This window comes from Pongo pygmaeus, chromosome 1 (genome assembly GCF_028885625.2).
Source record: "Pongo pygmaeus isolate AG05252 chromosome 1, NHGRI_mPonPyg2-v2.0_pri, whole genome shotgun sequence".
NCBI lineage: Eukaryota > Metazoa > Chordata > Mammalia > Primates > Hominidae > Pongo > Pongo pygmaeus.
This window is the reverse complement of record NC_072373.2, coordinates 30,222,161-30,245,943: the sequence shown is the minus strand read 5'-3', so window position 1 is coordinate 30,245,943 and position 23,783 is coordinate 30,222,161. Positions and strand designations below refer to the sequence as shown.

At 36.1% G+C, this 23,783-nt stretch overlaps 1 long non-coding RNA gene across 1 annotated transcript in view; it reads right to left on the bottom strand.

Annotated features, from left to right (window-relative positions):
• The window catches only part of LOC134740317 (uncharacterized), a 180,723-nt gene that overhangs the window by 142,624 nt on the left and 14,316 nt on the right, over window positions 1-23,783 (bottom strand). The window contains exons 2-3 of the long non-coding RNA XR_010127702.1: window positions 20,404-20,483; window positions 14,225-14,317 (exon numbers count right to left, since the gene is read on the bottom strand). This is a non-coding gene — a long non-coding RNA (uncharacterized LOC134740317). The remainder of the gene's footprint in view (window positions 1-14,224; window positions 14,318-20,403; window positions 20,484-23,783) is intronic.

Here is a 23,783-nt window from a genome sequence, read left to right as displayed (position 1 = left end):
TCAAAAAGATCACAAGAGACAAAAAGGTTATAATACAATGATAAAGGAGTCAAGTTATCAAGAAGATATAACAGTTTATATGATAACATAAACATTTATGTACTTAATGACAGGCCATCAAAATATATTAAGGAAAATGTGAAATAATTGAAGGGAAAAACAGACAGTTCTTCAATAATAATTGAACACTTCAATACATCACTTTCAATAATGAATAGAACAACCAGACAAAAGTAGGAAAACAGAGAACTTAACACAATACACCAACAAGATCTAACAGACATATACATATTTTTCTCAAGTGCACTTGGGATATTTTCCAGGACATACCATATATTAGTCCACAAATTAAGTCTCAATAAATTTTAAAAGATAGATATCATACAAAGTATCTTCTGTGAGAGCACTGGGATAAAGTTAGAAATGAGTAACAGAAGCAAAACTGGAAAATTCACAACTTTGTGGAAATAAAACAACATGCTCTTAAACAACCATTGGATCAAAAAATGAAGAAAATATTTGGAGATGAATGAAAATGAAAATATACCAAAAATTATGGGATGCAGCAAAAATAGTGCTAAGGAGGACACATATAGCTATAACTGGTTACATTAAAAAACAAGAAAGGTCTCAGATCATCAATCTAACTTTACAATTGAAGGAACTAGAAAAAGAACAAACTAAACACAAAACTACCAGATGGAAGGAAAAAAATAAAAATTCGAGCAGAGATAAACAAGATAGAGAATAGAAACACAATAGAGAAAATTATAAGCCCTCCAATATTAGTTCTTTGGAAAGATTAACGACAATGACAAAACTTCAGTTGGCTGAGCTAAGAAAATGAGAAGCTACTCAAATGAAAATGAAAACATGACTACCAATTCTACACAAACAAGAAGGTTATAAGAGAGTATACCATGGACAATTGTATGCCAATAAATTGGATCAGTAGATGAAATTGACAAATTCCTAAAAACATAAAATCTACCAAGACTAAATTATCAAAAAATTTAAAATCCGATTGGACCTATAACTAGTAAGGAAATTAAATTAGTAATCAAATATCTCCCAACAAAGAGAAGCTCTGAACCTAATGGATTCACTGGTGAACTCTAACAAACATTTACAGAAGAATTAATACCAATTGTTCTTACCCTTTTCCAAAAAAAAAAAAGGAGGAGAGAAAACATCTTAACTTACTTTCTGAGACCAGCTTTACCAGCTTTACTCTGATACTAAAGCCAGATAAAGATACTACAAGGAAAGAAAATTACAAGCCAATATTTCTTGTGAACATTGATACTAGCACACTTAATTCAGTGACATATTAGAAGAATTATATACCATAACCAAGTGAGGTTTAATCTGGGAATGCAAGAATGATTCAAATACAAAATCAATCAATGTAATATACCACATTAACAGAATGAACAAAAAGCACATCATTATCCCAACTGATGCAGAATACCTTTTTACAATAAAAATATTCAACAAACTAGGAATCAAAAGAAACGACCTGACCATAATAAAAGTCATACATAAAAAGCAAACAGCAAACATTGTATTCAATGATGAAAGACTTATAGCTGTTCTTCTAAGATCAGAAAAAAAGACAAGGATGCCCACTCTCACTACTTCTATTCAACGTAGTACTAAAAGATTTAACCAGAGCAATTAGTGAAGACAAGGGAACAAAAGACATCCAACTTGGAAAGAAAGAAGTAAAATTATTATCTCTGTTTGCGTATTATATGATCTTATATGTAGAAAATCCTAAAGATTCCATAAGAAATCTATTAGAGCTAGTAAATGAATTCAGCAAAGTAGCAGGATACAATATCAACACACAAAAATTGGTGGCATTTCTATACACCAATAATGAACAATCTGAAAGAAAATAACACTTAAAATTCCATTATAATAGCACTGAAAAGTCAATTTCTAAGTACTTTAGAAACTAAAGATGAAAGACTTGTAAAATAAAAACTACACAACATTGCTGAAAGAAATTAAAGATGTAAGTAAATAAAAACACATTCCATATTCATGGATCAAAAGACTTAGTATTATTAAAATGCCAATACTACCCAAAGTGATTTATTGATTCAATGTAATCCCTGTCAACATTCCAATAATATTTTTTGCATAAATAGAAAAGTCCATTTTGAAATTTATATGAAATCTCAAGAGATCCTAAATAGACAAAACAATATTGAAAAAGAAAAACAAAGTTAAAAGATTCACACATTTTGATTTCAACACTTATTACAAAGCTACAGTAAACAAAACAGTGTGGTACTGGCATAAGGACAGACATGTAGTTGAATGGAATAAAGAGTACAGAAATAAACCTTCACATATATGGCCAAATAATTTTTGACAAGGGTGGCAAGAACTTTGACAATGGGAAAAGGACAGTCTCTTCAACAAATAGTTACGATAAAACTGGGTATACACATGCCAAAGAAGAAAGTTGGGCCCTTATCTAATACCGTATATAAAAAATTAACTCAAAATGGATCAAAATTCTAAGTGTAAGACTTAAAACTATAAAACTTTTAGAGGAAAACCTAGGGCAAAATCTTTAAAACAATGAATTAGGCAATGACTTCTTGCATATGACACCAAAGTTACAGTCAACAAAAGAAAAAATGGACAAATTGGATTTCATGAAAATTTTTAAAATTTGTGCCTCAAAAGACAGTATCAACAAAGTAAAAAGGCAACCCACAGAATGGGAGAAAACATTTACGATCAAATGTCTTATAAAAAATTAATGTTTGGAATGTATAGAGAATCCCTAAAACTCAACAGCAAAAAAAAAAAAAACTTGATTGAAAAATGAGTAAAGGACTTGAATAGACATTTCTTCAAAAAAGATGTACAAATGGCCAATAAGCATATGAAAAAATCCTCAACATCAGTAATCATTAAGGAAATGCAAATCAAAACCACAACAAGATAACACTTTACACCCATTAGGTTGGTATGATGGTTAACTGTATGTGTCAACCTGACTGGACTATGATATGCCCAAGTAGCTGGTAAAACATTACTTCTGGATATGTCATTAAGGATGTTTTCAGAAGTTATTATTAATAGTAGTTGACTGAGTAAAGAAGATCCATCATTATCATTGTGAGTAGGCATCATCCAATCCATTGAGGGCCCAAATACAACAAAAAGGTAGTCAAAGAGTAAATTTTCTCTCTCTCCTTGAGTTGGCACATCCTTCTTTTCCTGCTCTCACACATAGAAACTCCTGATTCTGGAAACTTCAGACTCTGAAGCTTATACCTTTGGATTCAGACTAAATTACACCACTTGCTTTCCTGGTTGTCCAGCTTGCAGATGGCATATTGTGGCACTTCTCAGCCTCCATAATCACATGAGACAATTTCTATGACAAATCTCCAAATTTCTGTCTCTCTCTCTCTCATTGGTTGTTCCTCTGGAAAATCCTTACTAATACGGATAGCTACTATTTACAAAAACAGAGAATAACAAGTGTGAAAAACAGTATGGTATTTCTTAAAACAATTTAAAATAGAATTATTGTATGATCCAGCAATTCCACTTTTAGGTATATACCCAAAAAACTGAAAGCAGGGTCTTGAAGTGGTATTTATATATCCATGTTCATATGAGCATTATCGATAATAGCTAAAACGTGGAAGCAACCCAAGTGTTTATCACGAATGAATGGATAAGCAAAATGTGGTAATACAAATACAATGAAATACTATTCGGCCTATAAAAAGAAAGGAAATTCTGACATATGCTAAAACATAGATGAACCCTGAGGACATTAGGCTAGGTGAAAAAGCCAGTTACAAAAGACCAGTACTGTGTGAACCTACTTATATGAGATACTGAGAGTAGTCAAAATCATAGAGACAAAAAATATAATAGTCATTGCCACAGGCTAAAGAAAGGCAAAAATGGAAAGCTTTGGCTTAATAGGTATAGAGTTTCAGTTTTACAAGATGAAAAGAGTTATGGAGATGGATGGTGGTAATGGTTGCAAATTATTAGGAATGTATTTAATACCACTACACTGTACACTTAAAATGGTTATGATGGTAACTATTATATGTGTATTTTACTACAATTAAAAAAATGGAAAACAAAGGCCACTTTGAAGTTTTTTCCTAGGAGACGTGTGAGAGCAGTGCTTGTTAGTCTTCTGAATATTTGCACTGCTTTTGAATGTTAGCACCCTGTCTTGACCCCAGGCACTGAATGCCCCTAGCAGTTGGACATAAATAGGTCCACAAGAACTCTTACAAAATTAGAAAATGAATAAAAAGGAAAATTAAAATGAGAAACAAAAAAAAACAGAGAAAAGAATATATGGAGGAGACAGCAAAGAAGGAAGGGATTGTGGGAGAAAAAGATAATCATGGAAAATATTTTAAGTGTCACAGCAATTGCCACAGCTGCTGTTCTGTGATGCTCTTAGTCTCAGCAGCAAACGCCTGATCAAGGGCATGCAAGAATACGGCTGATCAAGGAAAACAGATTTCTGACTACACTGATTTGATTAACTTTGTAGATCTAGGGGACAGACCATATGGGTATATTTCGGATATAATCACTGCCATTTTTTTGGTAATAACTGAATAAAGACAAAGTGCTTTATAGTATTACTAAATTATCTCAGATTGCTTTAACTCCCTTTGATTGTACTGCTATTTTCAGCTAGAGATATAGACAATGATTGAATAAAAAATCAAACCTGGATGAAATTCAACCCAAAACTTCATTAAAATTTGATTAATCTGATCAATTTAGACAGCTAAACTAGATAATTCAAGCCTCCAAGTGGATTTTTTTGGATCAAGTAATCATACCAAAATGACTAACCCAGTTTGGCTGTCTGAATCGATCAAGCAAACCAGGTAATTGTAAAATTTCTCCCTTGTTTGCACTGGGTACATAGAGTTCAGTTTAATTGTATGAAGGTGGCTTTATAAAATTCTAACAGAATTAAAGTAGCCATGGAATTTTCCATGTTTGAATTACCAGCATCTTAACAACTTATTTGGCCAGAAATGTGGTTGGGGTCGAGGGTTGAGGAGAAAGAGTGCTGGGCTGTTTATTAAAATTTTGTGAGCTCTTTCAGCTTTTTTATCGTAGTTCATGTCCCTGTCATGATCCTAATGTCAGGTTGCTAGGTCATTACTTTTTTTCCTCCTTTTCCTGACACACATCTGGAAACCTACCAGCTATTTTCCTATCCAACAGCTGAGTAGGCCTATTTAGAAAGCCAGAACCAAGCAGAAATTCTGAGTAACTGCCCTTCTCCCTATTCTTGACATTTATCTTCCTCCCCTCTTCCAGTATAAACCATGGACTCCCCAACCTGGACCTGCTTGGAATTAATACAAAGGCAAGCCAACAAAGCAATATAGACAGCATCAGGAACAATAATGTCTCCACACATCTGGCTACATTCCATTCTCTCCTACTACTGCCTCTTTTCTATGTACATACTTCTAATTCCTATCTCACACCCCTCGTATACCCCAATCACATTGGTTTCCTTCTCTCCGTTTTACAAATAGTTGCCTTACTACTACTAACAGCTAATGGAATCAGAGCTTAATAAGCGTCAGGCGCTGCTTTAGCCAATTTGTATACATTGGCTCATTTGATCCTTATTTAAGCACTGTGCACTGGATGCTAATACTGGTCACACTATTAGCATCTGGTAGCCTGGCTGCAGAGCCTGTGATCATAACTGCTGTGTCCCGCTACTTCTCAGCAGACCCCACTATAGCGATGTGCATACCTCTGGTCTCGGCAAATTATAGGGGGTTTTCTCTGCTGGTTTTTATTTAGTCCTAGAATAGTGATTCTCTACTGCATGAAGGGAGCTTGAAGATTTCCTCTCTTCCCAGGGCCTGGGGTCACAAATGAATTCTATGGAGCTGTGACAACAGAATTAGGACCAGCATGGATAACGCCATGGAGTCCCCGCCTCCCCTGCAATTACCCATTCCTTCAGTACTCAAAGGCTGTGGAAGCATCTGAAGAACAAAAAGCACAGGTGTAAATTGCTGAATCCCATTCAGGTGGCTAAAAAAAGCCATCACTGGTTGATGGGTAGATGTAAATTCAGGTGTCTACCTAAAAGCAGACTTATCCAAAGCTCATGCATGTATTCAATCTCAATTGCTACCACTAATATGTGTCAGATACTAGATCAGATGTTGATGTTCTCAGTGTCCCTGTCTGATTCCATAGCAATCATCAATTCTTTTTTCTTTGATTCACCTTGTTTTATACACTCATTATTAATTAATTCAACTTTTACTAAGTACCTATTGGGTAGCATCAGCTAATGTGCTTAGTGGGAGGATACAATGATAGTTACAATAGAATCTCTGGTCTGCAGTTCCTCCTATCTTACTTAGGAATCATTGGCATGATGCCCCTCACAATATTTTATATTCTTTCTTTATGGTAACTCATGTGTTTTTGTTCACATAGGCCTACAAAAAGAAACTTCCTGGAGTCCCAAATCTCTGGCCATCAGGAAAGCGCTTTAATACTAAACTACAGCCAATACTTCTGTGGCTTACCAGTTTGGAGTTTCCATGTCTCTGACTTTTTTATGGAATTCTACACTTAAAAAAAAAATGCATTGGGGCAGGAAAGGGGATAGAGGGTATATGTAATATATATGTGTTAGTATTTGTCCCAATTAAGTTTCTAGCTGAATCAGTTTGAGAAGTTAATCTTTGAAGCCTCAATTTCCTCATCTGGCAAATGAGGTACTAATGTCTAATTTGTAAATTGTTGTGAAGATTAAATGAAATAATATGTAAAGTGTGCTTATATGAAATAGACATTAAAATTGCAGTAGAGGAGAGAGAGAAGGAGAGCAGAAGAATTTGACATGGGAATTTTTTTTTAGCAGTAGAAGTACTATAATAATATAGTAACTTCCATGACTAATGCAGAACCAGGATGAGGACTTTCTTAAAGAAACAGTGTTTTTTGTTATTGTTTTTGTTGCTTGGTTTGTTGATGGTGGAGATCTTTTAAGTGAAGTATGAGAATCTATTCTGGATTTTTAAGTTCTTTAATTATATTCCTGTGTGGCTTTCCGCGCTTTCTTAGCCTACATCAGAGGCCCCATATTACTGGGAAATTGCTCTGTGCTCATTGCCCTCCCAACCGCCTCATAGGAAGACAGTATTTTCTTTCTGCATCTGATTGCATTTTCTTTTATTTAAAAATATCTCTGAAGTAAGAGATAAGCCCATATCTTTTTGTTTAATTAAAAAAGATTGAGAAAGCCATTGGTGACAGCTAGATTGAGAAGATGCAAGATTTTTGGGTTTCAGAAGCCCAATCGTACATTATGTAAAGGGTTTTTGAGGCCAACAAACCACAATGAAGAGGGCAGGAAACATAAATATATTTTATCCAACTTTTAGGAAAATATACATAAGATGACCAGACACGAGTTCAGTATGAATCCAGCTCAGAATATGATAGGAATAATTGAGGACTGACTTTGAAAGAAAGAAAAAAGCATCTTGATTTGGTTTTCTGAGGGCTTCTGGGAAACCTACCATAGGAAGATGAAACAGATTTAAGAAAGAGCTCAAGATTCAGCAATTGAAAATATTTCAAGTTAAAACCAACTAGAACAAGGAAATTATAGGCCACCACACTAAAGTGGGAAAGGGACATAAAACTTTTACATGCAGAAATCCTTCAAAAAATATAAAGAAATCTAGTAATGTGAACTTGGAGGTGCCATATGTAAAAATAACTAGAAGCAAGATAAGGGATTTTAGCTTTAGCGATGGGTGAAAGAAATGAGTGCCAAACCACAGGAAAAGTATTTTAGCTGAAAATAATAGGCTCTTGAAATATATTCTCAAAATAAAGGAGCAAAGGAAAAAGCTGTTCTTCTATCAAAATCAGAATTTGAAGATGGGAAGAAGAATTGACATGAGTAATAGACCCAGTGATTGTTACTTCCTGAAGAAGCAATGCCAAGAGAAAGGCAGCTGGCTAGCACTGGGAACCCACTTCCTGGAATAACTGGGAAAAGGTTTGAGAGTGGGATGATAGAAATTAAAACATCAATGGAAAGGCAGGCAAGTGATAAGGGAAAATATACACCAGGTCTTAATAACATATCATTATTATTACATAATCTATAGCATACTATTTGACTATATCAAAACCTCTTGCTGTAAAGGGATCATATAAAAAGATCAATAAAACAACACTTTTAAACAGTAAAGCAAACATATTCCACATGTTTTAGAAGAAATGAAGAAAAAATTAGTTAAGACGTAAGCTTATTTAGGTCTCTTCTGCCTGGTTGGATTAGTAAAAATTCAAAACAGAGGTAAACATTATTTTTCTAAAGTAAGGTTGAGAATTTAAATTCAGAGGAGGGCAGGCAGTATGTATTGAAGATCTGGCAGTCTTCTGTTTAATTTTTTTAATGTGGATAGCTTCAAAGGATTTTTTTAACTTTTACTAGTAGAATTAACGTTCTACAACATTAACTGTGTCTTGTCAAGTGCCCTCTTTGTGCTATATAAATACAGCATGGAGAAATACGAGTATACAACTTAAGATTTTTCAGCAATATTTATACCAATACATTTTTTGATAAACATAGACTATAGAATTATATATATGTAAATCTATAGATATAATAGATGAGAAAATACAAATCTTTCATATGTTAACTCATTTACATATATTAATATAAGTGGGTTCTTTACATATATTAACTCATTTATTCCTTAAAAAAAGCCTGTAAGGTAAATTAAATTATCATCTTCATTATGTAAGGTGAGAACACAAAGACCTCAAGATTTGAGGAACTTGCCCAAGATCTCAGAGCCAGTTCCTTTTATTTGAGTCTAAGTTTTCTAGTGCCCATGCATGGGCTTTTTACCGCTGTGTTATGCAACCATCACAAAAACAGGGAGATAGATGTATACTTTTGAAATTATTGTTAAAAGTATAAAAAACACATATTGAGAACAGGGCAGGATGTACTTAATTCTGAGCAGTTGGAGGGAAGGTTAGGAACTTCTTATATGAAAGTTAAGAATTTGCTGAGATGGTAAGGTGGAAAAGGACATCCTTGCAGAGAGGTGTGAGAGAGCGTGCATTTGAGGAAGAGAGTGATGACAAATAAATGCTGTTGACAACACGAAGCAGAAGTATGTACAGTCACTAACTCTCATTAATTTATTTTCACTTCACTGCAGAGGAAGTAAATATTCATTTGCTAAATTCATCCTCCTTAATCTGAAGCCGAAAATATATTCCCCTCAAGTGAAGTAGACTTCCATATTAACTTTAAGAGATAATAACTAAGCAATTGATTGGTGTGCTGAAGGTAGATTAAATTTCATTAGGATAGCTAAAGTGACTGCCTCATCATTTCAAATTCCAAGTATTGTGATTCTACCAAAAAGCAAAATAGATGAAATGTTCCAAGTAATTGATTGGTCAATCTAAACTATATAGATACTATTCCAAAAAACTATTTTTTCTCTTTTACATTCTATCTGTAGAATAAGTCTTCAAGATACTCTATCTTCCTAATAACAGAGCTCTCTTTATTACCATTAACATGTCTGTTTTTGCAATCTCTGTTTTTAAATTATTTGAGCGATTTTTAAAATACCACAATCTGGTCTATTTTTTTTCCTGGAATCTTTATTGTATAAGAATCTGGCCAGGTGCAGTGGCTCAATCTGTAATCCCAGCACTTTGGGAGGATGAGGCAGACAGACCACTTGAACCCAGGAGTTCAAGACCAGCCTGAGCAGCATGGCAAAACCCCATCTCTACAAAAACAAAACAAAACAAACAAACCAAAAAATTAGCCGAGCACATCACCTGTAGTCCCAGCTACTCGGGCGGCTGAGGTGGAAGGATACCTGACCCCGGAGGCTGACTCTGCAGTGAGCTGAGATCATGCCACTGTACTCCCTCCTGGGCTACAGAGTGAGACTCTGTCTCAAAAAAAAAAAAAAAAGAAACAAACAAACAAAATATAGACAAATATAGAAAATAATATGATGAAATGGACATATATTAAGACAGATTAGGCTATGACAAATTTTTAGTTCTATCAGTTTCTCTCATACTTAAAATCATTGAAGTCTTTTTAAAAATTTTTGAAATGCTGAATCATATTCTCAATGAAGTAGGTTTCTTGAGCTGCTTTGGAATTGCCTCTAAGAAAAAGTTAATCTTTAATGTCTTGGTGCATAATTTGTGTCCCAAGTTAACTAAATTAGACAATTGATTTTGAGGTTTACCAAATTTCATTCCTACTTCTCACTACTACCCCAATATTCTACCCTACTTCACTCTTATTTGAATTCCTTGCATTTTTCCTGGAATAAAACTGTACCTTAATTTTGAAGCCATTCTTGGGACTCTGGTGTCTTCATTTGGTTCCTGCTATTGTTTCCACTACTTCCCAGCCCCCTATGCCCATTAAGAACCAAAGCTCTTTGAAGATTCAGCTGCTGTACTTACACTCACTGATGAGATCTCAGGTACTGATGCCAGACAAGCCGGAATCTGAGTTAGTCATGGTCTTTAGAGAGCCCTCAGTTCCTGATACACAGATAATTCCCCACAAATGCCTCTAAACACCTCCACAGGGGCACCAAATGATCTACTTTATAGTTGCCCACATACTGATAATAATAATAATAAACGCACTGTCTGATTTCTCCACAGACTGGGAGCTCCAAGGCTCTGCTCCTCCACTCATCAGAGCTGCCCATAGTACTGCAGTTGCTTTCTACCCTCCTAGCACCCTTACACTTCAAGCTAACAGCTCCAACAATGAGGTTTCCATGACATAATCATCTCTCCAATAGGATTGGACTCAATCAGAACATATATTTCAAGGACCATAACTGCCTGGATGCCAACTAATGACAGTGTCTTAGTTAGCTTGGATTGGTATAACAAAATACTATAAACTGAGTGTCTCATAAACAACAGAAATTTATTTTTCATTGTTCTAAAGGCTCAGAAAGTCTAAGATCAAGGCACTGGAAGATTTGGTGTCTGGTGAAGGCCTGCTTCCTGGTTCATAGACAGCTTGTTCTTGCTATGTTCTTACATGGCAGGAAGAGAGAGGAAAAGGTCTCGGGGGTCCCTTTTATAAAGACATTAATATTAATAAGTGTTCCACCCTAATGACCTGAGTACCTCTCAAAGAGCCTACCTCTTAATACCATTACATTGGGGGTTAGGATTTCAACATATTAACTTTGTGATGGGGGCACATTCAATCCACTGTATTCCACCTTTGCCCTCCAAAATTCATATCCTTCTTACATGCAAAATACATTTATTCCATTCCAAGAGCCCCCTGGGAAATTGCTCTGTGCTCATTGCCCTCCCAACTGCCTCATAGGAAGATAGTATTTTCTTTCTGCATCTGATTGCATTTTCTTTTATTTAAAAATATCTCTGAAGTAAGAGATAAGCCCATATCTTTTTGTTTAATTAAAAAAGATTGAGAAAGCCATTGGTGACAGCTAGATTGAGAAGATGCAAGATTTTTGGGTTTCAGAAGCCCAATCGTACATTATATAAAGATCTTTACTCATTTCAGCATCAACTCTAGTCTAAAGTCCAAATTAGCATCTAAATATCATCTAAATTAGATAGGGGTGAAACTCAAGGTACAATTTATCCTAAGGCAAAATTTCTCTCCAGCTGTGCTGGTTATTTGCTTTCCAAATACAATTGTGTGACAGGCATTGGATAGACATTCGGATTTCCAAAGAGAAAAATAAGAAAGAATAAAAAAGAGTGACAGATCTCAAGCAAGTCCAAAACCTAGCAAGGCAAGCTCCATGAAACCTTGAACCTCAAGAACAATCCTCTTTGGCTCAATGTTCTGCCTTCCAGACACACTGGGGTGGCAATGTCACCCCCACAGTTTGGCTGGGTCCTGCTTGCCTGACTCTTTGCAGCAGCCTCACCCATGCCTTAGTTCTCTGTCAGGGAAGGGGTCCATTTTAAGCAGGGACCCTAAATTACCACAGCCCCAAAAAAGGCTCAGATCCAGGGAGCTGCCTCTATCGAATGCCATTGGCTGAAAGATATTGTCAGCCTAACATGTTGCATTTTCCAAGAAAGATGAGGTAAGAAGGAAAATAATCTCTCCAGGACACCTGGAAAGTCTGAAAATGATAAACACCATGACAATTATATTCTTATATGGAGGTAAGTGCCTTAGTGCATACACCTTACATAAAACTTCATGTTTCCTTCAGAAATATAGTTTGGTGAGATGCTTTTTGAGAGTTATCTTTAGGTATCTTCTGACACCTAAAGCTCACGTTTCCTCTTCTTTTTTTTTATCATTCACATGAACTATGGTTCTGAGTGATATATTGATAGTAGAAAACAAATAAGAAATTTTCTTCCCCACTATGCTTTATATATTCACTTGTGCATAATATTCTTTAGTGAAATTAGAAGGAGTCACTGAAGGACCCTAAAATATCATAGGGTCTGACAATAACAAAATCTAATTAACCCAATCTTCTTTCGCTTGAAGCACTGTGAATTTTAAAAAGTCGGACTATGTTTAAGCATTTTATGTATGAGATAATTTCCATTTGTTTTTACAGTGAGAAAAATTTGTCTTCTGTAATATGCTAAGTTACACGAATATTAACTCTATGAATGCTTTCCTTGGGGAATAATAGACTTTTCCCCACTTTAGAAGAGCCACTTTAAAAAGAAATTCTATAATATTATTTATAATTAAACTATGTAGTAAGTAATCATATCTCTGAGTTTATGATAATTTAACATAGTTTGAGTTAAAGTCTTCTATATTCCTTGAAGGCATGAGCCACATTTGATTTATTTATTCTTAAAAAATCTTCCTTGCTCCAAAACACCTATGGACAATGCTTTAAACAATACTAAATTTTGATGAATAAATAAAAATAATGTATACACTTGAAATGACTTAAATTCAATATATTACATAACTTTGAGTTCACCATTTCACAATTTAGCTTATTTGTGATTGGTCCAAATTCCTTAATGTTTTTATATATTTGAATTTTTTCTAACTAGAGCATCTTTTGCTGTGATAAATCTGATTACTTCAGATTCATATAAAGAACGAGATTGGCAACTTCATTATTATATGTTACAATTATTTATGGATGTATCACATCACATAAAAATGCAAGTTTAAGGCAATTGAGAAAACACACTATTAAAAAAGAATAAACTGGAATAGATGCACCAGAAAACGTTAAACTATTTTGGTAGATTTCAGTTTTGCTAAATTCTTAAATATGTTTGGCCTAACACATTTCCCTTTAATTCCCTTAATATACCCTGTGGATTTTCACAGAAACTTGAACCATATGTTTCTGATTAATTTATACTTAACTCATCAACATGTTTGGTAAGAATGATTTGAAGCACAAAGCCTCCTGAACAGTTTTGTGGGCTCTTTTATTTTAGTTAGTAAACAATTGGAATCTGAACCCAGAAATCTTGGGGCTTCATTTAATACTCAAATTCCATAAAGAATGAGGGAGTTCTTAACTGGATCAGGCACATTTTGCCTTTGACAGTACTTAGCTCCAAATCTTGCAGCTGGGAGGAATTATTCTGATAGTTCACTCTCTTTCTTGTCACTTTTATTTTAGAGGATATAAACCTTTGATGGTGCAAAACCTGTATGAGTCAGAACTAGCTGCCACCCATCAGTCCCAGTTGTAAATTAAGAAAATTAAGCAGTGCAATTCAGTAATCTCCCATGACCTATCTACTATAATTTGTTTATGTGTGTATGTAGAGAGAGAAAGAAAAAGATGGAAATTTTTACCTGGCTGTCTCTGGGGTCTGAGTGAACAAGTATAAGGTTATCTGTTTAATGATTATTTCCACAAGCTAATTATTCCTTCACTTTCCAGTCTAACTCCAGTATCTTTGGTGAAGCATGGGATCAATCCATGCCATTTCTCTACCAACTCAGGGAAACATACACTAAAGACCTGTGTCTGAGTGTTTCATGAAAGATATTTGGTCCCAGCATTATGAATGCTGGCTAGTTGTGCTCTGTCATCTATCATCTCATCCCGTGGGGCTTTATTTTTCCCATTAAAATGGCTGACATCTCTTTTTTTTTTTTTTTTTTTTTGGAAATTAGCAACCATACCTTCTGTTCCTCCTCCTTCCTCACAGGCATTCCTCCAACAGCTGTCAGATCCCAGGTTCCTTGCGGTTTGTGTTTATAAAGACCCTTTACACTCTGTAAAACATTAGAGAGAATCTGCTCATATTGATATCTATTTTTCCCTCCACCCACTCCCACTACCTCCTTCATTACCAAACTCCAAGCCTTCCCTGTTACTTCTAAGGACTCCTTTGGAAACAAGATCTTAGGTCTAAAGGCATTCCTTTCCTTCTGCTACCCTTTGAAAATTCGAAATAAAAATCCTCTGGCTTTGAGATACGTGTAATTTCTGTAGAAGAAACTTAAAAACAGAAGATTAGTGTACTGAAATAAGAATAATCCGAAGGAAATTCCTAAGGAGAAAAACAGCTCTCTTTCATCAGCTCTCCCAGGAATTAAAGAGAGATGAAACAGATATGTGTGGTATTTAGAGAAAAAAAATGCACTTTTCAATACACAGCATAAAATCTACCTTCTGAGTTTCACAAATAAAGGTCTTAATCTTTTCTTTTATCAAACTAGAGTAGTATAACTTAACAACAACAAAAAAACTAGTGAAAAAAAGTGCAGAAATGAGTCCTGAGCCAGTCATTTAATAAACATTCCTGGACCAAGGTGTTATGGAAATAAGGCACTAGGGATGGAAGTATGTTACCCCTTGCTTATAATCATTAAGGACTTTTTATTTCCCTGACATAAATGACATAAATCATTTTGCCCTATTAAGATAAATGTCTGAGTGGCCTTGCTCCAAAGCAGGGCGATGAAAAAATTTCTACATCTGTATACTATTTATTTTAAATTTCATCCTTTAAAAATTTATTTTCAAAATATATTGTATAATACAATTAATATACTAGTTAGTAGCACATGTAAACATTTTACACATAAGTACAAAGATGTTGGAAGGACTGGCTCAAAATGTTTATTTGTTTTACTAGTAGGGATGCATGATCATAAATATGTAATAGGTCCACTGACCTATTACAAAGAATAATGTATCAGTAATCCTGGATTTGAGACACTGTGACCTGTTACCACTCAGCTACTTGTCCTTACACAGGTCACTTAGTTCTCTGAATTTCCATTTCAAGTTTTATAGTTAAATTAGATACTGCCTGAGGTCCCAATCAGAAAAATGCCAATCATCATTTTTACACATGATTGTTAAAATCAGTAATTTCACTTTCTTTTTGTTGTTGTTGTTGTTGTTGAGACAGAGTCTTACTCTGTTGCCCCAGCTGGAGTGCAGTGGTGTGATCTCAGCTCACTGCAACCTCCACTTCCCATGCTCAAGTGATTCTCCTACCTCAGCCCCCCGAGTAGCTGGGACTACAGGTGCGCACCACCACACCAGGCTCATTTTTGTATTTTTAGTAGAGATGGGGTTTCACCATGTTGGCCAGGCTGGTCTCAAACTCCTGACCTCAGGTGATCTACCTGCATCAGCCTCCCAAAGTGCTGGGATTACAGGCATGAGCTACTGAGCCCAGCCAGTAATTTCACTTTCACAGTGACTTGCAAATGAACAGGCTGCAAAGGTAAATAAGACTTTCGTCAAAGAGCAGAGGATCTAATAATGGTGGAAGAAGAAATTAAAAGGTTTATTCTATTTTAACTGTTACAGTGAGGCTGCCAGAAACAGCACCATCCTACTGTACATGACTGTTGGATGCGACACTTTCTCCTTCTCAGGATTTCCCTGGTGGTGGGTTTAGGAACGGAATCATTTATGCACACAGGGAAGGAAAATTCTTCATGGTCATACTTTGGGAGCAAATACTAACTCAATTGTTAAAGATGAAGTAAGAAAATAGTTGAGCTAATTGAGGGTCCGCTTTGATGGGTATTTCTAAGCCTTCCCTATTTACATTCTCACATTTCTAGTATAGAAAACTTTTTAGATCTTATGGTTTATTCTAGGTCCATTTTATTAAAATATTACGATTCATTTTCTTAAATCAAGATTCTTGAATGTGTCCCTTGTGAATTTAGGGAGTCCATTCTTATGTTAACCCAACTGATCAAGTTTTGCCCTCTAATTACACTGCTTAGCTATAGAATATATGTAGTGCATTTCATTCATTTCCTTACAAAATTAAAAAATATGTGTGACATATCTTCCTCACTATATTTTTGGTTTCTTGAAAACAAAGACAGTGTTTAATTCATTTTGGAGCCTCCGAAGCTCCAGGCATGATATTTCTTGCCCATCGCAGGTATTCAGAACAAATATCAAATGAATGAATGAATGAGCAAGAGGAGAGCGGTACCTCACCAAAATCTAGAAAAGCTTTCTCAAAATGCGATCTGTAGACTATTTGCACCATTCTCTCATTTGAGACCCTGTTTCAAATGCACTTTATTGGGCCCCACTTCAAACATATCAAATCCTTCACATATTAATGAGCTCACCGAGAGATTCTATGCATGTAAAATTTGGAATCACCAATTAAGAGAATTATCAGTACTTTACCCCTTTTATTTCCAGTGACTGTCAGGGACATGAATGATGGCTTCTATTCTGAGATTTCTTGAGACCTAAACTTTTCCTTTGCTTACGAACTTTGTTCAGCATCCCATCTGTACCCCTAAGGCTGCATGTTTGTGGGAATTTAACAGCAGAGATTTTATTGTAGTGGTGGAGGATTAAGGGCTGTTTGGAAGTTGTGACTAATAATGGCTATAATGTATTGAGTATTTATGCTAGATTTTGTTTTATAGGTATATAAATATGTACTTTATATAATCTCACATTAATTCCTATTTATTAGGTAATGTTATTAGGTCCATAATAAGAATTATGATAAGAAAATTGGAGCAGGAAAAAAAGGAAAGTAACTTGCCTGTGATCACACAGTAAGTGGTAGAGCCATTCAAACCCCGGCAATGTGGTTCTAAAATCCACATGTTTAACCACTATGCAAAACTGCCTAACAAGAAAAGACAGTAAAGAAAAAACCTTTAGGGAGTTCAAGGGCGAAAGAAATCATGTGCTGCCACAAAAAGACTTCCAACTGAGAAACTAATGATGTGCTTCTGTAGCTGTGAGTTACTGTAAGCAACTGTGAAGATATGATTTCATAGTATTTTCCCAAATAATGGTTGCTTAGTTGCTCTCACACCCTCTACACGCCAGTCACAATTGTACTTATTGGAGCAGGTGGCTCTGGTAAATCTTAGTATGAGCTGTCACTCAGGGAATCAGGGTTCACAGTGTGGGGGAAGGAAAGTGTGAGAGTAATGGGGATGTTCTCAAAATAGAAACTTTGTTCTCAGTAGTCAGGGGCACAGGTAAATTAAGAAGGGAGCTAAGACCCAGAACTACCTGTGTTACTGAGATGGGACGCACAATTCAAATGATCAAGCATGTATTAAATGCCTGCTATATGCCAGGTATAACACTAGTCTCCAGTGGGAGAATTTCCTCTGAATATGGAAGAGTATGTAGCAGGGCAAGAAGTAAGGAATAAGGCAAATTCCAGTCACTAGATCTGGTGAACAAACACAGGAAAGGTCACAAAATAGGTCATTCTTCTGAGAGATCACCTTCAAACACTAATTAAAGTCTTATGGTACACCTAAAACCAAGTATTCTCTTTCCCTCAACAGGGTAGGATTTTTTTTCCAAGTAAATACTAAAAATAAAAATGAAAAAAGGGAAAGTTCTTTGAAAAAATATGCAACAAAAAGTACTTTTCAGCATGAATATTTCAGTACAACTCAGCATGCATTTAAAATGAAAGGTGAATTATTCCCTATCAAGAAACTTCAAAGCCCTCAATTGAATTTGCTTGGCAGCAAAATAATATGATGGGTGGTCTGTTCAGGCACTTGTCCAAGTCCAATCACATTACATTTTCATAGTATCAACATTTAAAAGCCCCATCCTTGTTGCATCAACAGCAATGCATGGGAACCTCTCCCAAACACATGGCAACCAGCACATTATACAAATATGTTTGCTCCACAAGCCAGACTGCCGTTTTCCAGAAAATACAAACTCAGCAAATGAATGAAGGATTTGCATGTTAACAACTCAGAGCTCTACCATTTGAAATATATCACATGGACCTGAGGAGTGAGGATTCATCTCATTAATAGTCAGTTGACTTTGCAAAAGCATGGACATCATTTTCCAGCTCAAATGTCAGAGAAGAAGCTAAAATGCAAGTTTTCTGACTTTGAAATCAGTTCATTTTCCATTTCATGGGATGCTTCTCGGTTCAATTTTCCATATCGCTGAGCCTAGGATAGAGTTACTGTATATTCACCAACTATCTTCCCTCTCACCTAATATATAAGGAGTAGCTTATGGGGCTGACAACGTAGATTTCAGTCCACAACTGTTACTAACTCAATGTACCTAAGCAAGTCACTTGACTTCTCTGAAATACAGTTTTTTAGCCTATAACTGTACTGATTAAATTGAATGGGTTTTAAAAGGATTGTATAAAAATGATTGCAAATTGTAAGCACTATGCAAATATGTTAGTATTGATAATAATAATCACCTTCTTGAGGTAAAGGAAGATATACACACTCTTGCTCAACTAAAGTTCCTCATATAGAGCAGTAATAATAATTGAATATTGTTGAACACTTGGTATGTGTCAGGCACCGTTCTAAATGTTGGACTTCTATAAACTGATTTAATCTTTACCGCAAGCCTATGAAGTAGTTACTATTATCATTCCCAATCTACATATGAAACATCCGAGGTTCAGAGAGGCGAACTGAACAACTGAGATTCCAACCCCAGAGCCCCATTTCATGGCCACTACTGCGTAAGGCATATGATATAATGAATGGCCACTGGACCAGTAATCAGCCAACCTTTAATCTGTTTCTGGTTCAGAGACCTCCTAGCCATAGCCTAGAACCAAGCAGATGCTAAGGAAACACTGGACTCATTGATGAGCCACATGTTCTTTCACCAATCTCTGAGTCCCAGTTCACCTTTCCATCTTGCTTATACATGTGACATTCCATGAGAAAACACATACTTCACAAGTGTTAGGTGCTATTAGCATATTTGTTAAGAAAAACAGTGACACTTGAATGAGTGGCTAAATTGGTGTGCTTCCAAGCTCTACATTCATTTTACCCCGTTTTTGGTCTAGTCTAGTATGTGGTGAATTCCATTTAGGTATCAGGGTAGAACTTGCTGACTGTATTTCCACATATAGAAATGTCAGGGGGTCTTGGAAGACTTATGCAAGGCCAAGGATCTTGCTGCAGGTCCATCTGGTGAATCCTCTATGGAACATGCAAGGCCTGAGGGACGGCTCTATTGCCAGACCACTTCCTGTGTTATATCCTGAAGCCTCCACATTTTTGGCCACTTACCCTTGCAGGCCCTCCCCTCTACAGCTGTTCTGGCTGATAACTTTCAAAACATAAAATAATACAAGCCTAACACATGATTACTACTACTTTTAATGGGTTGAGCATTGTCCTCCCAAAATTCATGTTTACCCAGAACTTCAGAAAGTCACTTTATTTGGAAATAGGGTGTTTTCATGTGTGATTAGTTAAGGATTTCAGGTGTAAATCACCCTGGATTTAGGGTGGGCACTAAATCCAATGCCTGGTGTTCTTATGAAGAAAGGAGAGAGAGATTTGGGCACAGAGACACAGATGCAGAAGAACTGGAGATACAGAGAACACCATGCAAAGCTAGAGGCAGAGACTGGAGTGATATTACTACAGACCAAAGAACACAAGGGATTGCCAGGAGCCACCAGAAGCTGGAAGAAGCAAGGAAGAATTCTTCCCTGGAGCCTTATGAGGGAGGATGGCCCTGCTGACATTTTGCTTTCAGACTTCCAGCCTCCAGAACTGTGAGAGAATAATTTTTTCTCTTTTTAAGCCACCCGAGTTTTGGTAATTTGATACAGCCCTAGAAAACAAATCGACTATTACTACTCCACTACTATTACTCTTTATTCTAGAAATAATTAGAAAAGGTATTTCAATGACTCTCCGAATCCCTGAAGAATCAGAGATTCAAAACATAAAACTAAAGTAAAAATTCTGAAAATCACACTCTACGTGGGGAAAATTTTGAATCTTACTCCACACGAGGAAAACACAAGCCAATACTGGCAACATTTATTCTCACTTTTGATGGTCCAATAATTAGGGCAAAATTTACTTACAGCAAGAGCCTTTTTTCCCTTGCGTAGCATACTTCCACATAATTATAAAACCGCATGCTCTTAAAAGACACGTTCTAGTTCTATAAAAATAAAGTTAAAGGAAATATTTTAGAAAAAAATTAATTCCAAAAATATAATAAAATGCCGTCATTTTTCTGCTATGAAACAACCAATTCAAGAAATATTTTCATTACTCTTAGTTACTACAGATCTATCTAGCCCAATTTTAAATCTATTACACAGTAAAGTTCATTTACAATATTCATTAATCTACTTTTTTTCCACAACCTAAGTAACTAGGAACCATCAAAGACGATTCTTAAAAAAAATTTGAACTAGGCCCACTTACACACTTTCAAATATTTTGTCCCAGATTATTACCCAAATGCAACATAGAGGAGACCCCAAATTTTCACTTATTAGGGGAAAAAAAGCCTGTAAAAATTTTATGCTTTGCAATCAAAGGTTTGATTGCATGGTGCCTGCTACCCATATGCAGCTGTGACTGAAAAAAAATCAAGGTGTGATTAAATGGTCTTTTTCATATTATCCTCCATTAAAAAAGTTTTTTAATTGGAACACGGACATCATTAACAGTCTGTTTACCAGAAGTATTTTTTCCAAATTACCAAATGAGGCACCCAACTTCTGATTTCTTCACACCAGGTTGATATCTGCTACTGACAATCTCTCAGCAGTGTACTGCTCTGTCACACATCAGTTTTAATAAAATAAAACAACATGATAATAACTCTGTTTATGAGCTTTTGACATCCTGTGGATTCATAAGAAATTAATTTTTTCATAGCACAAACAAGAAGCATCAGAGCAGATCTTCTGATTCCCCAGCTCCCTCTCTCCACCCCCACCCTTTCCTTTCTAATTTCCCCATATCTCCTAATAGAAAGATAGTTTTCTGGTGTCTCAGCCCGGAAACGTTAGAACCACTTTAACTCTTCCTTCTCTATCTCCCCTGTATACAATTTGTCATCAAATCCTGTCTTCTCTTAGCTGGGGCTGTCTAGATTCATGTCACTGTTCCCAAGCTCAGACCCCCATCTCCTGTATTCTGAGCCTCTTGATGACACCATGAAGGTATAGACTCCTCTTCTCTGAAATCACCTCCACAGTCTCCATCCAGGTAAATGTGTCAAAAACATCACTTTCTTCATGGCATCCCGCTGCTTAACATTTTGGTTTCCAATTGTCCACTGGAAACATTATGGTTTCCAATTGTCCACTAGACGAAAGCTCTCATCCCTCAATAGGTTTTCAAACCCTTCTGTAATTAGCTCAGTCTATCTATCAGTTTAAAAAAGAAATATAGATATCTTTCTCTTTCAAATTTCAGCACGCAGCTACTGTTCCAGACAGATCACTGCTTCCTTTCTAGCTGGACCTCCCCTTTCTCTGGGCCTTATGAGCGCTCTTTCAGCCTGTCCCCATTTCTTTGACTTTGGACACAGAATATCCTTGCTATTCCCCACCCTTAAAACCCTAACAGTCTGGGGCCTTCTCACACTACCATACTCTGCATCATAATATCTTACGTCTGAAATAATTAACTTTCAATGTTTTAATATGTCATTTCTTGTCCTTTCATCGCTCTTATTCCTTCATTCCCACTACATTGGCTCAGAGACCCCATTGAAGATTTACACGCTTTATTACTTCATCATTTTTCCTGTCTGTTTGCCCTTTCTGGCTTTAATTCTCTTCCTATTTCAACCATACCGTACTACATCCTTGCCAGTCTCATTAATAGCTCCACCCCACCTTGACTTCCTGCCTTGCTATTTCCAAAAATAGATCAATACATTGTTTATTTCTTCTTTTTTTTCCCCAGAAGCTATTGGTACAAATTTGATGACAATGTTGATTAGCTCCTTTAAATGTTCTGTTTGTATTTACAGTGAATTAGCAATTATTCCCTATTCTTACTCTGTTCTCTTTTCCTTTAAACCTCTGTTTTTAAGCTTCTAATCTGTTTTCTATTTCCTTTATTCTTAGCAAATGGCCATTGCAGGGTGTAACGTATTCTCACATTCAGATTTACCTCTATTTCTTCACCCATTCTTCCCTTTCTAGTGTTAGAGGCAGCACAGCCCTGCTCTTCCAGGCCCTGGCTCCCTTCCCCTTTCATCTTTGACTTCCTGCACATGATTGTTCTGTTTATTCTTCTCCTTTGGCTTCTTTTGTCAGTTTATAATAAGTTAGCATCATCCACATATTTTAAAATACCTTTTTTTCCAGCCCTGTCTGTTCCTTGGCTTTACAAGTAAACTATTTAAAGGAATAGACTACACTCGCTGTGAACGCTTTCTCATTCCAGATTCCCAACTTGAGTCACTGCAATCTGACCCTGAGTCCCACATTTCTACTGAACTTGCTCTCAGAAACTTTTCTGGTCACCTCTTCCTTACCTGCTAGATCCAATGGATTCATTTCGTCCTTCTATAGCACCCCACAGTTGTTTACCTACATCTCAAAACAACTGTCTCCATTGCTTTCATGACATTCCACTATATTTCCTTCTACTTTCATGGTTCCTCCTGAGAAGTTTTCACTAATTTGTCTTCTTTGATCTAGCTTTTAAATGTGGGTTTAAAAAAATGATTTCTAAGTTATCTTTTCTTCTCCTACAAATTTTCTCCCCAAATGATTTTTCAATTCCTGTAGTTTTCTCTGATTCCTATATGCTAATGACTCCCAAAATTTATTTCTATCCCCAATCTGAGCTTTAGACCAAAATTCCCAGCTGTCACCAAATTCCCATTAACACCTCAAACAACCCACCGAAAGTTAAACTAATTATCTTCATTCTACACTTGCTTCTTCATCTGTATTCTTTATACTTGTTAATATCTTCACCAGAACACTTTAAAATAGCCATTTTAGATTATTTCCTATACCTCATCTCCAAGTCAAATGGATAACCAAGTCCTAAACCATTCAACCTTTCCAATCTGCCCTCTCTCCCATCCTTCTCAGTCTATTGAAGGGCTGAGTGTGGTGGCTCACGCCTGTCATCCCAGCACTTTGGGAGGCTGAGGCAGGAGGATCACCTGAGGTCGGGAGTTCGAGATTAGCCTGGCCAACATGGTGAGACACCCCCCTCTTCGCTAATCAAAATACAAAAATTATCTGGGTGTGGTGGCACACGCCTGTAGTCCCAGCTACTCCGGAGGTTAAGGCAAGAGAATCGCTTGAACCTGGGGGGTGGAGGTTGCAGTGAGACATTGCACTCCAGCCTACGCAAAAAAGCAAGACTATGTCTCAAAAGAAAAAAAAAAAAAGAATGAAAAAGAAAAAGATTACTGAGTGTCTTCTTATAGCCTCTCATTCACTCTTATTGTTATTTCTATGTGCCAGAGCTAGCC